Raw genomic sequence first — 16,790 nt, forward strand, 5'->3', positions numbered from 1 at the left:
AACGCGCCACGACCAGAGAAATACAGTGTTATCATAGGAACATTTTACTACTCTGGGGAAATGATCAGGATTTTTTGTTTTCTTTTATACATTAGGATTGCTTATACCAGTGAATTTCACTGTTGTAAGCAACCATTTTTACAGAATGAAATTGATTCATTCAGTGCGTATTGTTGTGGTTAGCTGTGATTGGCCACAGCTAATCACATGGTACAGATGGGCTGTGATTGGCCCTGTCTGTGTATGACCACAGTGAGATCGAGCCACATGTTCGTGCCCTACCCGGAAGAGGCGGATCACGTATATATATATATATACGTGATCCAGTGAACAGGTGCCGCCCTGTAGCAGTAAAACTGCTATGGGGTGGACCTGAAGAGGATAAAAGGTGTTTTTTCCTTTTTTTTTTTACGATTTTTTTTAACACACTGTGACCAGTGTTTTTATTTTTTTTCTTACACATTATGATAGCTTTTACCAGTAAATTTCACTGTTGTAAGCAATCATTTTTACTGACTGCAGTTGATTAATTCAGTGGGCATTGTTGTGATTAGCTGTGATTGGCCACAGCTAATCACATGGTAGAGCTAGGCTTTGATTGGCCTCATCTGTACCATGTGATCACTTTGACTAATCACAGCTAGCAACACAATTGTACCACAAGGAAAGGCATGAAAGGAAGCCATCCATTGTTTACAATTGTCATGTGATCTGCTGTGATTCGTCACAGCGATCACATGGTACAGATGGGCTGTGATTGACCCTGTCTGTAAGCAATCGTTTTTACAGACTGTAGTTGATTAATTCAGTGTGCATTGTTGTGATAATTGTGATTAGCCACAGCTAATCACATGGTACAGCTGGGCTGTGATTGGCCTGCGCCTGTACCATGTGATCACTTTGACTAATCACAGCTAGCAATGAAATTGTACCACAAGGAACGGCATGAAAGGAAGTCAATCTTTGTTTACAATTGTCATGTGATCTTCTGTGATTGATCACAGCGATCACGTGGTACAGATGAGCTGTGATTGACCCAGTCTGTAAGCAATCATTTTTACTGACTGTAGTTGATTAAGTCAGTGTGCATTGTTGTGATTAGCTGAGATTGGCCAGAGCTAATCACATGGTACAGCTAGGCTGTGATTGGCCCCTTCTGTACCATGTGATCACTTTGACCAATCACAGCTAGCAACACAATTGTAGCACAAGGAATGGCATGAAAGGAAGCCACCCATTGTTTACAATTGTCATGTGATCTGCTGTGATTGGTCACAGCGATCACATGGTACAGATGGGCTGTGATTGACCCTGTCTGTAAGCAATCACGTTTTCCTGGTGCCTCCATGGCAGCATACCTGTGACAAGCTCCGCCTTGGCTCCTCCCTCAGGACTAGTGAATATTATAAAAAGAAATGGTTAGCGCAGCCCCAGCATTCTTCTTTTTTTCCTCATACCTCATGGCAGTGAATTCTGGTCAAACGTCCTTACCTTCTGCATTCAGCAGCTTCCGTCCGGGTTCAAGCCTCTCCCGGACGCAGTTCCTTCTCTTGGGCAGCTAAACGCGCTTATAAGGTTGGAAGTCCCTTCTGTAGGATCTTTTGGGACAAGCAGTTTGTCTCTTAAACTAAGAGCGTTACCTGCAAATTAATCAGGCACCAGCTCATTCATGGTAACGGAGGCAGCAGCTATTTCTACATTTCTTTTCTTTTTTTTCTCCTCCCCTTCTCTCCCCCCTTCTTCTTTCCTTCCCCTTTTATGTTTCACATCTTTTTCTTTCCTCTCCTTTCTCTTTCCTCTTCACTCTCTCTCCCTTCCCCAACCTTCCTTATCTGTCATTCATCCATTCTTTCTTTCTTTTTTTTTTTTTCCTGTCCTTTCATTTCTCTTTTATTTTTGTTTCTTTTGAGGGAAAACCCCTCTCCTAGTCTCTGCCGCTTTGGTCAGCTCCGTAGGAGCCGCGCGCGTTCAGCCCCGGCACTTTATTCCCCCCTCGGCGTTCCCCGCCGTGCTCTGCACATGCGCTGGTGGTGCGAGGCTCCTGGGTCTCCGTTCCCACCGGTCGGCGCATGCGCAGTGGTTCCGAAGGCCGCGGCGGCCATTTTGGATAAGGACATAGTGACAACTATGCCCTTAAAGTGGAGGTCCACCCTAAAATGGACCTTCCGCTCATCGGAATCCTCCCCCCCTCCGGCGCCACAATTGGCACCTTTCAGGGGGGAGGGGGGTGCAGTTACCTGGATAATTCAGGTAACTGCACCCACTTCCGGGATAGCTCTCTGCGGAAAGGGGCATAGATTACGCCCCTTTCCGCAAGTGCCCGCCCCCTTCCGCAAGTGCCCCGCTGCCTGCTGGGAAACACACAAATCCCAGAGGCAGCGGGGACCGTCCTTATTGCGCAGCGCAACTCGCGCATGCGCAGTAGGGAACCGGGAAATGAAGCCGAAAGGCTCCATTTCCTGATTCCCATACCCAAGATGGCGGCGGCAGCACCCGAGTGACGATCTACAGATCGGCTTCGGGTGCCGACATCGCGGGCGCGCTGGACAGGTAAGTGTCACTATTTTAAAAGTCAGCAGCTGCAGTATTTGTAGCTGCTGGCTTTTAAAAAAAAAAAAACGTGGACTCCCGGTGGACTCCCGCTTTAAAACGTTTTTGACAGTTTCACTATTTATCTCCCTGGCAGCCTCAGTGGTGACGCCTGTGGCTGCAGGGAGAACTGCCTCTGAGAGCTCCAGGGGGAAAATACCTACTTCCAGGTAAAAAAAAAAAAAGGGGGGGGAAGGAATTATTTAATTAAATAATATAGAATAAAATAAATACATACATTATTATATAAAAAAAAAAAAAAGAATTTTTTTTTATGTTTAAGTGGGTGAAAAAAAATAAAAAATAAAAAATTAACCCATTTTTTGATAAAGGTATTTTCCTTTTTACCAAATCAGGACACGGCGGGTTGATTTCTCTCCTCTAAAACTCTTTTCTTAGCCGCTGCTTCTGCTAATCCATCTAGTATGAGCCATTCGCCGCCCGCACAAGATCCTACTCTACACCTGAGGTAAGGACCTACGTCCAGGTAAGTTGATACATTTTAAAAAAAATAAATAAATAAAAGAGTGCACTGAGGCTGGTACTTTTATGTATTTCAGTCCTGTACGCCAGAAGACATCTAAGAGGACCTCAAGGCGACATGAAGACGATGATGACTCTAGTTACAGCAGAGACAGGTCACCCAGGAGAAGTGGCAGGAAAGCATCGGCCAAAAAGCGCCGTCATTCATGCTCTCCTAGACCTAGATCTCCAAGATGTCAGGCCTGTGGAGCTACCCCACTTCCAGACAAACTGATCTGTCGAAATTGCCTCATGGACTATGCAGCGGACAGAGAATCTGAAAGTCTGCAAGGGGCGGACCTACTTAAGAAAGCAGTAAAGGATTCCCTTGCAGAATTGGTAGCCACAATGCCGACGCAACAACCAGCATCTCCTCCTCAGGAGCAAACGGCTGAGGTTCCCATTCCTGGGCCGTCCACAAGTGGATTTTCTTGTCTGACGCCGGCATCTTCCTCTAAACATCAGGAAGAGAATGCCATCTCAGAGGAATCATCTGATGACCTAGATGCCTCTGGCTTTGCTTTCGCCATGGTCCAGCCTTCTGTACAGGCAGTTAAACAAGCGATCGGCTGGGAAGAGACCAACACAGAGGTTAAGAAGTTTAAATCGTACTTCCCCTTTCTCAAACGCCAGATATCCTTTTTCCCTCTCATGGATGAGATCAGGGATGTGATTGAGGAAGAGTGGAAAAAGACAGAGAAAAGATTCCCCATTAATCGGTTGGGAAAGTTATACCCTCTCTCAGAGGCTGATTCTGCAATGCTAGAGGGTTCTCCAGTGGTCGATGTGGTGGACACAGCCGGTGACAGATCGCGCCGCAGCTTGGCCCGCGGGCGTACTCTGGGAGGACGTCATATGAAGTCCACCTGGAACAATGAAGGTCCCACCCGGCCATCATCTGACTATAGGCTGGCCAGGAACTGGGTAAGAATACTTTCAGAAATAGAAACATTAATAGTTCATTTTTATTAAAATGGAAACTAAATGAAGAGAAGAGAAATCCAAATCAAAACAATATTTGGTGTGACCTCCTTTTGCCTTCAAACCAGCATCACATCTTCTAGGTAGAGTCGCACACAAATCGCACTCAAACTGCCTCAAATCCTCCTGTCTCTTCATATCATACCAGAGAAATTCCATGATGGTGAGATCAGGGCTCTATAGAGGCCAAACCAGGGCTTTTCTTTCTCAGAAAATATGTGCAGGAACTTCTGAGTCACCCTTCGTCTCTGCCCCCTACCCACCTCTGAGCACTGTCTCTTGGCTCCACCCCCTACCCACCTCCAAGTACCACCCCTTTTAGAGAAAAAGGAACCAAGTATCATTTTGTGCTACTAAGTAATTTGTATGAAATGTGATAGACCCCACCCCAGCAACAATAGATCCCCCCCCCAGCAACAATAGACACCCCAGCAAACAACAGACCACACCACAGCAACAATAGACACCCCCAGCAAACAACAGACCACACCACAGCAACAATAGATCCCACACACAACATCTGACCTTCCACCCAGCAGCAATGAACCCCTTCTGCAACAAAATACCACCCCCGCAACAATAGACCCCCAGCAGCAAAACAGATCTCCCAGCAGCCAGCAACAATAGACCTCTCCCTGAACAGTAGATCCAACCCAGCATCAAGTGACGACCCCCCCCACAGCAACATTAACCCCCCCCCCCCAGTCAACAACACTAGACCTACCCAGCAAGAATAGACTCCCACAAAAAAAAAAATAGATCCCCACCAGAGACAATAGATCCACAGCAGAGACAATAGATCCCCACCAGAGACAATAGATCCACAGCAGAGACAATAGATCCCCACCAGAGACAATAGATCCCCAGCAGCCAGCATCAATAGACCCTCCAGCACACCTGGCCATAAAATATGTTCAGTGTTGGAGGTGGCAAGGCTGCGTTCCCCCCCGCGTGCCTGGTCCAAAAAAAAGCCCCGGGCCAAACCATCACTTCCAGGACTTCTTGTTCATGGAAGAATGGGTGGCCCAGGGGAGCAGGGGAAATCTGTGCAGTGCAGGGTGATTAGGGTGTGCCCGGGCCCATCCGGCTCACCCCGTGTGCATGTTATTGGTTCAGTGTATAAGAAAAAAACAAAGTTCCATCCAAAGGCAAGAAAGCAAAAAAAAAAAAAAAGAAAAATGATATTGGATGACGTACAATTGGTTTTGTGTGATACCATCAGATAGCGGCGTGTGTGTGTTTTCAGTTACAGTTATCGATATCTTTGGGTTGTGTGATCGGAATCCTCTGTGTAAATAACTTAATCTTCAAGATCAGCCCAAAATAAAGAAAAAATAAGAGAGCATTTACTTATTTTTTTTTTTTTTTTTTTTATGGTTCATTTTATTTCTCCCGTTTGAACTTCTGGAATGTGGCTCGCATTGAGTTAGGTGGCCGCCGCCGCTCCGTGTTCTTGTTGCTGGGATCCACGTCTAATCGTTCCCTTTGTGTCCGTTGGATTCCTCGTCTCTGTAAATCTTTGTGTTCCTTTTGGTGCATTTTCAGAAAGTGAACTAAAACTGTGTGGACCTAATAGAACTCTATGAGAAAAGTGCAGCCAACCCGTACAAACACAGCGCGTTAAAGCATCCGCTACTTTAACTGGTAATTGCACGGTCATGCAACAAATGAAATTTAATTTATATATTTTTTTTCACACAAATAGAGCTTTCTTTGGTGGTATTTGATCTGCAAAGTTTTTTTTTTTTTTGCTAAATACAGTATCTCACAAAAGTGAATCTTTTCTTCTATCTTTTCATGTAACAACACTGAAGAAATGACACTTGTCTACAATGTAAAGTAGTGAGTGTACAGCTTGCATAACAGTGTAAATTTGCCGTCCCCTCAAAATAACTCAACACACAGCCATTAATGTCTAAACCGCTGGCAACAAAAGTCAGTACACCCCTAAGTGATAATGTCCAAATTGAGACCAATTAGCCATTTTCCCTCCCCGGTGTCATGTGACTCGTTAGTGTTACAAGGTCTCGGGTGTGAATGGGGAGCAGGTGTGTTAAATTTGGTGTTATCGCTCTCACTCTCTCATACTGGCCACTGGAAGTTCAACATGGCACCTCATGGCAAAAAACTCTCTGAGAATCTGAAAAAAAGAATTGTTGCTCTACCTAAAAGATGTCCTAGGCCAGTGATGGCGAACCTTGGCACCCCAGATGTTTTGGAACTACATTTCCCATGATGCTCATGCACTCTGCGGTGTAGTGGAGCATCATGGGAAATGTAGTTCCAAAACATCTGAGGTGCCAAGGTTCGCCATCACAGTCCTAGGCTATAAGAAGATTGCCAAGACCCTGAAACTGAGCTGCAGCACGGCGGCCAAGACCATACAGCGGTATAACAGGACAGGTTCCCCTCAGAACAGGCCTCGCCATGGTCAACCAAAGAAGTTGAGTGCACGTGCTCAGCGTCATATCCAGAGGTTGTCTTTGGGAAATAGATGTATGAGTGCTGCCAGCATTGCTGCAGAGGTTGTAGGGGTGGGGGGTCAGCCTGTCAGTGCTCAGACCATACGCCGCACACTGCATCAAATTGGTCTGCATGGTTGTCATCATAGAAGGAAGCCTCTTATAAAGATGATGCACAAGAAAGCCCGCACACAGTTTGCTGTAGACAAGCAGGCTAAGGAGATGGATTACTGGAACCATGTCCTGTGGTCTGATGAGACCAAGATAAACTTATTTGGTGTCAGATGGTGTCAGGCGTGTGTGGGGGCAACCAGGTGAGGAGGACAAAGACAAGTGTGTCTTGCCTACAGTCAAGCATGGTGGTGGGAGTGTCATGGTCTGGGGCTGCATGAGTGCTGCCGGCACTGGGGAGCTACAGATCATTGAGGGAACCATGAATGCCAACATGTACTGTGACATACTGAAGCAAAGCATGATCCCCTCCCTTCAGAGACTGGGCCGCAGGGCAGTATTCCAACATGATAACAACCCCAAACACACCTCCAAGATGACCACTGCCTTACTAAAGAAGCTGAGGGTAAAGGTGATGGACTGGCCAAGCATGTCTCCAGACCTAAACCCTATTGATCATCTGTGGGACATCCTCAAACGGAAGGTGGAGGAGCGCAAGGTCTCCAACATCCACCAGCTCCGTGATGTCATCATGGGGGAGGGGAAGAGGACTCCAGTGCCAACCTGGGAAGCTCTGGTGACCTCCATGCCCAAGAGGGTTAAGGCAATGCTGGAAAATAATGGTCGCCACACAAAATATTGACACTTTGGGCCCAATTTGAACATTTTCACTTAGGGGGTGTACTCACTTTTGTTGCCAGCGGTTTAGACATTAATGGCTGTGTGTTGAGTTATTTTGAGGGGACAGCAAATTGACACTGTTATACAAGCTGTACACTCACTACTTTACATTGTAGACAAGTGTCATTTCTTCAGTGTTGTCACATGAAAAGAAATGTTTACAAATATTTACAAAAATGTGAGGGGTGTACTTACTTTTGTGAGATGCTGTAAGCACAAAAAGAGCTAAAATTCGGAAAAAAAAAACAAAAAACATTTTTTTACTTTCTGATATAAAACCTATCCAATAAAAAAATAAAATATAATCAATTTATTTTTTTCGGAAATTCTTGACAAAATGTATTCTGCTACATATCTGTCCAATCACAGCCGGTCACGTGTAAACACCGAGATTCCGGTAATCGGCGTTCCTCACCTCACACTAACAGAGTGTATGGCGAGGAGAGACGATCAGCCGCATTTTCCCGCAGGGGGACATCTACACATATAATCAGGGCACTAATCTTTAGTGCCCCGATTACAATATAGCACCAAAAGTGTCACCAATCAGTGCCCACCATTGCCCACCAGTGGCAGCAATCAGTGCCCATTAGTGATGCTAAATCAGTGCTGGCTATCAGTGCTGTCCATCAATGCCCATCGGTGTCACCCATCAGTGCCACCCATCAATACCCATCAGTGTCCTTCAGTACCACCTACCCGTGCCGCCTATCAGTGCCAATCAGTGCCGCCTATTAGTGCCCATCAGTCTCACCTACCAGTGCCCATCAGTGCTACCTATCAATGCTCATCGGTGCCACATATCAGTGCCACCTATCAGTGCTCATAAGTTTAGCATATTAACGCCTCCTCATCAGTGCCACCTCATCAATGCCCACCAGTTCAGCCTATCAGTGCCCATCAGTGCCGCCTCATCAGCGCCCATCAGTGAAGGAGAAAAATTACATAGATACAAAATTTACTGACAGAAAATTTTTCCAAAATTTTTGATCTTTTTTTTTTCTTTTAGTAAAAAATAAAAAAAAACAGCAGTGATTAAATACCACCAAAAGAAAGCTTTATTTGTGTGAAGAAAATTACAAAAATGTCAACTGAATTTGTAATTCAAAGTGCAACAGCACTGAAAGCTGAAAAGAAAAATGGCCTGGGCAGGAAGGGGGTGTAAGTACCCTGTAGTCACGGGTTTTTGTTAATTAGGATATTTCCGAATTAACAAATCTGTCGAAATTCGTAAAAAAAATGAATTCGGAACGAAACGAATTGCACATGTCTAGATATTGTGGCAGACAATCTGACTCTAACTAATGCTTGACCGAACTGACAAACTGCCACTGATATCACCAGTGCCATTATTACAGTGATCAGTGCTAAAAATATAGTATATATATTATGCTTCTCCTCCTTTTTCTTTTTCTGGATGCCCCTCAGGGGGATTGGTATCTTGTGTGTCCTCACCCCCCTGCTGTCTGGGCCTTCCTGTGTGCCCCCCCCCCCTCCTCTGCAGGATTGCCAGCTTCCCTCTTTCACCCCCCACCCCCCAGAAGCTGCTGAGGGCACATTAGGGAAATGTTTCAGGATGGAGAGCAGGGGGTGCAGGAAATATGTCCTATTTTCCCACCCCTTCCTTTCCTGAATTAACACAGTGTGAGTGATTGGCACCGATCACTCGCTGTGTCCATTCATCACGGAAGCATAGTAAATTGTGTTTACTATGCCTCCGTTTGTGAAGGCACAGGGAGCCTCAGAGAACTTCCCATTTATTCACTATCCAGTGCAGTTGAGGCTGCAGAGAAAGGTTCTGGGTAATCCCTCTCCTCAGTCCTATTTTCTGTCTAAAATGTAGTGGCGGCTGGTGCTCAATATTTGGGGGGGGGGGGGCAGTGAAGACAGACAAAAATGCGGCAATCCCCCCCTGCAGGAGACGAATGGGAGTGCTGAGATCCCACCCCCTGCAGGAGACGAACGGGAGTGCTGAGATCCCACCCCTTGCAGAAGACAAATGGGAGTGCTGAGATCCCACCCCCTGCAGGAGACGAACGGGAGTGCTGAGATCCCACCCCTTGCAGAAGACAAATGGGAGTGCTGAGATCCCACTCAGATCCCGGGTCTCAGGAACTTCTTCCTGATTGGCCGAGAGGAGAATCAGGAAGACAATAGTGAATATTTGCTGATGTCACACAACTGGGTGCTCCCTGAGCACAACCTTTTTTTTAAGTCAGTTAGATCCTCAGGCTCTAATCATGTGCTTTAAAACAAAAAAACAATTGAAATCCATGCGTCTGGTGCCCCCCATGTGGATTGGGGGGCCTGGACGCATGGACGGGGGGGCGGCACCCATGTGCCCTCTATGGACGGGCCACCACTGCTCAAATGGGAGACATCAGGGGTCTGTTTAGACCCGTGATATTTCACCAAAGCCCCCCAACAAGGCTGTTAAAAAAAGGTCAAAGAAAAAAAGGAGGGGGGGGGGGGTGGGCGGGCTGTCAGGTAGGCTGTCTATCTATCTATCTATCTATCTATCTATCTATCTATCTATCTATCTATCTATCTATCTATCTATCTATCCATCTATCTAAAGTAGAAATATGTCACAGCAACAAATACATTAAATACATTAACAGCGCTAAAATAATCCAAACATTTTAGGATTTGTTAAAAGTTCACTAAAATAGTTAAATAAGTATGAAGTCCACATTATATGAAATGAGGCAGATGTAAATGTAGGATTGTCCATCACAGAAAAAAACGTTGCAGATAGTAATTCAAAACAATCGCTTCCACACTGCACATGTCACAATCCCTTTAGGAAATGCACTTACCAGATGATACTGGGTTATACGTTTTCTGTCAATGGAGGATGCAGGCCCTTACCTCGCCTGACCACGCAGGGCCTGACCACGCAGCAACCTACATCATCGGCTTTCCTGCTTGCCTTACCCGGGAACACTGCTGGAGTGGTGAGAGGTAGTCAGGAATATCGACTTGTGATACATTGTTGTTACATGTGCTTTTATTTTGAATCACATTGTAAGTGTGCAATCTTAAGGAAACCTATAATAAATACCTTTTAGTACTGGATTACGCTATGTGTATCTTTGTTCTCTGCTTGTGACGAGCAAATTTTTAGCTGGATTACATGCAGAGAGCTGACAACACCCATTGCAAGCCAAGTGCATAACCCAGGATCATCTGACGGAGTGTATGCAGTGAGCAGACATCATCCATTGACAGATAAGCGTATAACCCAGTATCATCTGGTAAGTGCATTTCCTGGGGGGAATTGTGACATGTGCAGTGTTGTGGAGGAGGCGATTGTTTTGAATTACTATCTGCAACGTTTTTTTCTGTGATGGACAATCCTACATTTACATCTGCCTCATTTTATATATAAAGTGGACTTCATACTTATTTAATCTATTTTATGTCTATTTTAGTGAACTTTTAACAAATCCTAAAACGTTTGGATTATATTAGCGCTGCTAATGTTATGGTATCTCTCTATTTATCTAAATCTATCTATCTATCTATCTCTCTCTATCTATCTAATCAAATCATCTATCCATGTACCTTATCTATCTATCTAAATCAATCTAAATCTATCTATCTATCTATCTATCTATCTATCTATCTATCTATCTATCTATCTATCTATCTATCTATCTATCTATCTATCTATCCGATCCATTTTATCTTATCTATTTAATCAAATCATCTATCCATTTATCTTTTCTATCTATCTATCTATCTATCTATCTATCTATCTATCTATCTATCTATCTATCTATCTATCTATCTATCTATCTATCTATCTATCTATCTATCTATCTATCTATTCAAATCATCTATCCATGTACCTTATCTATCTATCTATCTATCTATCTAAATCTATCTATCTAAATCTATCTATCTAATCAAATCATCTATCCATGTACCTTATCTATCTATCTATCCTATCAATTTTATCTTATCTATTTAATCAAATCATCTATCCATTTATCTTATCTATCTATATATCTGTCTGTCTATCTAAATCTACCTACCTACCTATCTATCTATCTAATCAAATCATCTATCCATGTACCTTATCTATCTATCTATCTATCTATCTATCTATCTATCTATCTATCTATCTATCTATCTATCTATCTATCTATCTATCTATCTATCTATCTATCTATCTATCTCTATTGTTCTGGCAATATTTATGAATAATTAAGCAGTCTAATCAGCCGGAACTTTCCCTGTAACACATGATGGAAGGAGGTTTCCCGGTGTTTGGACTCGGTGATTTTCTGGGCTCCCCCTTGTTGTTTTCTGTTGTTCCGTGTCGGAAATTTGCGCAGGTTTTGTGTTCACAAATGCTGCAATTACTGGCTCTGCAATAATGTAATTCCGCTCTCAAATTCTTATTTTCCTTGATATTCCTTCAGTGGAAAACGCAATGATTATCCGTCCCCCGGGGGGCGCACTATACGGAGATCTCCATGGTAAAGCACATTCGCTCAGGGCGATGGGGCGGCTCTATAGGATAGCGTCCAGGCGCAGGCTATGCCTTTCATTGGAGCGATCGATACGCCGGGGTCCCCGCGGGGACTCTTCGCAGGCAAATCGCAGAAGATCAGACGCTTGAACATCGCACTCTTTTTTGGCCTGGCTTTCAAGGCATCGCGTTTCACAAATCTTATCCCAGGCTGTAGAGGAGAATCAATCACATCGAATGAAGACGGCGAGTTCCCCTGCCAACAACTCTTCTGGAAAGAAATAAAAAGATGGACTTCCAAAACAATGTTACATATTAAACTGACATGATATAATAGAGAGCCAATAGGGGGGGAATGCGAGGTGCACAGCGCCCGTTTTACTGCCCCTCAAACTTTAGAGGGGCTGCACTGTGACCAATGGATGCATAAAATGTCCCGGTGTCAGAGGGAGTAAACAATGTGCCATGTTTGGTATTAAGGAGAGGAATAGTGCCCCATCATTGGTATCAGTGGGAGGAATAGTGCCCCATCATTGGTATCAGTGGGAGGAATAGTGCCCCATCATTGGTATCAGTGGGAGGAATAGTGCCCCATCATTGGTATCAATGGGAGGAATAGTGCCCCATCATTGGTATCAGTGGGAGGAATAATGCCCCATCATTGGTGTCGGTGGGAGGAATAGTGCCCCATCATTGGTGTCAGTGGGAGGTATAGTGCCCCATCATTGGTGTCAGTGGGAGGAATAGTGCCCCATCATTGGTATCAGTGGGAGGAATAGTGCCCCATCATTGGTATCAGTGGGAAGAATAATGCCCCATCATTGGTATCAGTGGGAAGAATAATGCCCCATCATTGGTACCAGTGGGAAGAATAATGCCCCATCTTTGGTACCAGTGGGAGGAATAGTGCCCCATCATTGGTGTCAGTGGGAGGAATAATGCCCCATCATTGGTGTCAGTGGGAGGAATAGTGCCCCATCATTGGTGTCAGTGGGAGGAATAGTGCCCCATCATTGGTGTCAGTGGGAGGAATAGTGCCCCATCATTGGTGTCAGTGGGAGGTATAGTACCCCATCATTGGTGTCAGTGGGAGGAATAGTGCCCCATCATTGGTGTCAGTGGGAGGAATAGTGCCCCATCATTGGTATCAGCGGGAGGAATAGTGCCCCATCATTGGTATCAGCGGGAAGAATAGTGCCCCATCATTGGTGTCAGTGGGAGGAATAGCGCCCCATCATTGGTGTCAGTGGAAGGAATAGTGCCCTATCATTGGTGTCAGTGGGAGGAATAGTGCCCCATCATTGGTGTCAGTGGGAGGAATAGTGCCCCATTGTTGGTGTCAGTGGGAGGAACAGTGCCCCATCATTGGTGTCAGTGGGAGGAACAGTGCCCCATCATTGGTGTCAGTGGGAGGAATAGTGCCCCATCACTGGTGTCAGTGGGAGGAATAGTGCCCCATCATTGGTGTCATATATAAATGTATCGCCACAAACATTATAGTGAGGGCAATATTTCTAGCACTAGGACCTCCTTTGTATCTCTAAACTGGTAACCTGTAAAAATGCTGAAAATGTCGCCTATGGAGATTTTATAGTACCATAGTTTGGCTCCTTTCCACAAGATTGTGTCATAAAGAGTGACATGTTAGGTATCTATGTACTCAGCATAACATCATCTTTCATATTTTAGAATAAAATTGAGTTATGTATTTTTTTATTTTATTTTTTTAAATTCAGTAAATTGTATTTTTTCCAAAAAAATAAATAAAAATGTGTTTAAAAAACCACTGCGCAAATACAGTGATGTAAAAAAAATTGCAGAACCCGCCATTGTATTCTCTAGGTCCTCTGCTTAAATATATATATATATATATATATATATATATATATATATATATATATATATATATATATATATATATATACACATACATATATATATATATATATACACATACACACACACACACACACACACACACACACACACACACACACACACACACACACACACATATATATATATATATATACACATATATACATACACATATATACATATATACATACATATATATACACACACACAATATATCTAAGTAATTTTCTAGCAACAAATACAGATTTTTACTCGGCCCCTGAAAGGGGAAGCTCTGCTTGTTTGCTAAACACCCCTCCCCCTGCTGTTGCCACATTTGCCACCATTTGCCACCTCTCGGGGGAGGGGGGGTGCACTCTGTTGCAAGGTCTTCCGGTTCGGCTCCCCTCCTTTTTTCCCCACCGCCGGGCCACAGTAGGGAACTGTAGCTGCCTAAATAAATAATAACAAAGAAAATTATAAATAAATAAGAAAAATAATATAAATAATAACCAATAAATAAATACTAATTAATTCATTAAATATTAAAAAAGAAAATAATCAAAAAAGGCATCAGGAGGCAGCAGAAGCTGCCTAAATAAATAATAAAAAATTCAACTATAAATAAATAATAAAAATAAATATAAATAAAAACCGATAAATACTAATTAATTCATTAAATAATAAAAAAGAAAATAAACAAAAAAGGCTTCAGGAGGCAGCAGCAGCTGCCTAAATAAATAATAAAAAATAGAATTATAAAATAAAAAAATAAAAAAATAGTATAAATAACAAATAAATACTAATTAAATAATAAAAAGTAAAATAATAAACAAAAAAAAACAAAAAAAAAAAGGTATCAGGAGGCAGCAGCAGCTGCCTAAATAAATAATAACAAATAAAATTAATTAAAATAGAAAAAATAATATAAATAATAATAAAAAAAAAAATTAATTCATTAAATAATAAAAAATAAAAATAAAAATAAAAAAAAGGCAGCAGGAAGCAGCACCAGCTGTCTAAATAAATAATACAAAATTCAATTATAAGTAAATAAGAAAAATAATATAAATAATAGCAAATAAATAAATACTAATTAATTCATTAAATAATACAAAATAAAATAAAAAAGGCATCAGGAGGTAGCAGCAGCTGTCTAAATAAAATAATAAAAAAAAATTATAAATAAATAAGAAAAACAATATAAATAACAAATAAATAAATATTAAATTCATTCATTCATTAAAAAAAAACAAGCATCAGAAGGCAGCAGCAGCACCTCCTGAACACCTGCCAAGAACTGCTATACCACCTCCTGAAAAAAACGTTTCACTGCAGATCGCTTTTCAGAGGGTGGAAGTCATTACCACCAATGTGTAAGAGTCCTTTTTTGTTAGCCTTTCCTTGTGAAACGCGGACAGATTTCCTGCTCATTATCAGTTTGTGTTCCGAGGATGCGATTTTCAGGCGTTCTCTTATTTCCCACATAATGACACAACTAAAACCGTCTCACCTTTTACTATAATTGATACAAATGTATCCGCCGGATGAAGTTTTGTTATAACAATTATACTGTATCTGCAACATTGTTTAAGCTTAGCGGCTCTTTTAGCTCTTTTAGTTTTTCTATGAACACGTTCCGTTGGCCTAATGCCAATTATTTTTATTTCTCCTGATTATTCGTTACAGTTCAAAAGGTTTTCTTCCTTTTTTTTTTTATATATATATATATATCTTTTACACTGTATTTTTTATTTATTTTTTGGTTTGTGATACAATGTTTTATCACGCTATTTACCCACCTTAGTACCGGCATGTTACACCCCCTTCATTACCATTTTTCCACTTTCAGAGATGCGATCATTTGACTGACAATTACTCCCTTCTGCAACACTGTATCGAAATAAATTTTATGTCTTTTTTAAAATAGATTGAGCTTTCTTTTGGTGGTATTTTTTTTTTTTTTTTTTTTTCAATTCATAATTGTTATTAACTTTTACATAGAAATTAGCACATCATTCACACTTTAATCTTATTAGAGCAAGTCCCTCAATTTTCCTTTTACAGGCTATGGTTCATCCAGGCCTTAATATCATACAGGGACCGTCTTAACAACATACTTGTAATCCCTGTGTATTGAGGAGTCTTAAAACACTCACCCAAAAAATTAAATAAAATAAAACAAACACAGAAATGAGGGAAAAAAATATATATAATTTTCTCTCTTTTGGTAGTATTTTTTTTTTTTAGTTTATAATTTTTATTAAATTTTACATCATTCACATAATCTTATAAAAGCAAGTCCCTCAATTTTCATTTTACAGGCTATGGTTCATCCAGGCCTTAATATCATATAGGGACCGTCTTAACAAGGCACTTGTAATCCCCATATATTGAGGAGTCTTAAAACACTCACCCAAAAAATAAAATTAAAAATAAACACAGAAACGAGTGGGAAAATATATAAATTTTCTCTCTTTTTTTTGGTAGTTTTTTTCTCATTTATAATTTTTATTAAACTTTACATAATTTACACTTTAATCTTATTAGAGCAAGTCCCCCTTCATTACCATTTTTCCACATTCAGAGATGTGATCGTTTGATGGACAATTACTCCCTTCTGCAACACTGTATCCAAATGAATTTTATGTCTTTTTTAAAAAAGATTGAGCTTTCTTTCGGTGGTATTTTTTTTTTATTTTCAATTCATAATTGTTATTAACTTTTACATAGAAATTAGCACATCATTCACACTTTAATCTTATTAGAGCAAGTCCCTCAATTTTCCTTTTACAGGCTATGGTTCATCCAGGCCTTAATATCATGCAGGGACCGTCTTAACAACATACTTGTAATCCCTGTGTATTGAGGAGTCTTAAAACACTCACCCAAAAAATTAAATAAAATAAAACAATAAACACAGAAACAAGAAGGGGGAAAAAAAAGATATAATTTTCTCTCTTTTGGTAGTATTTTTTTTTCAGTTTACAATTTTTATTAAATTTTACATCATTCACATAATCTTATAAAAGCAAGTCCCTCAATTT

Source organism: Lithobates pipiens, unplaced genomic scaffold (genome assembly GCF_037356315.1).
Source record: "Lithobates pipiens isolate NorthernLeopardFrog02 unplaced genomic scaffold, aLitPip1_a1.2 Scaffold_18, whole genome shotgun sequence".
NCBI lineage: Eukaryota > Metazoa > Chordata > Amphibia > Anura > Ranidae > Lithobates > Lithobates pipiens.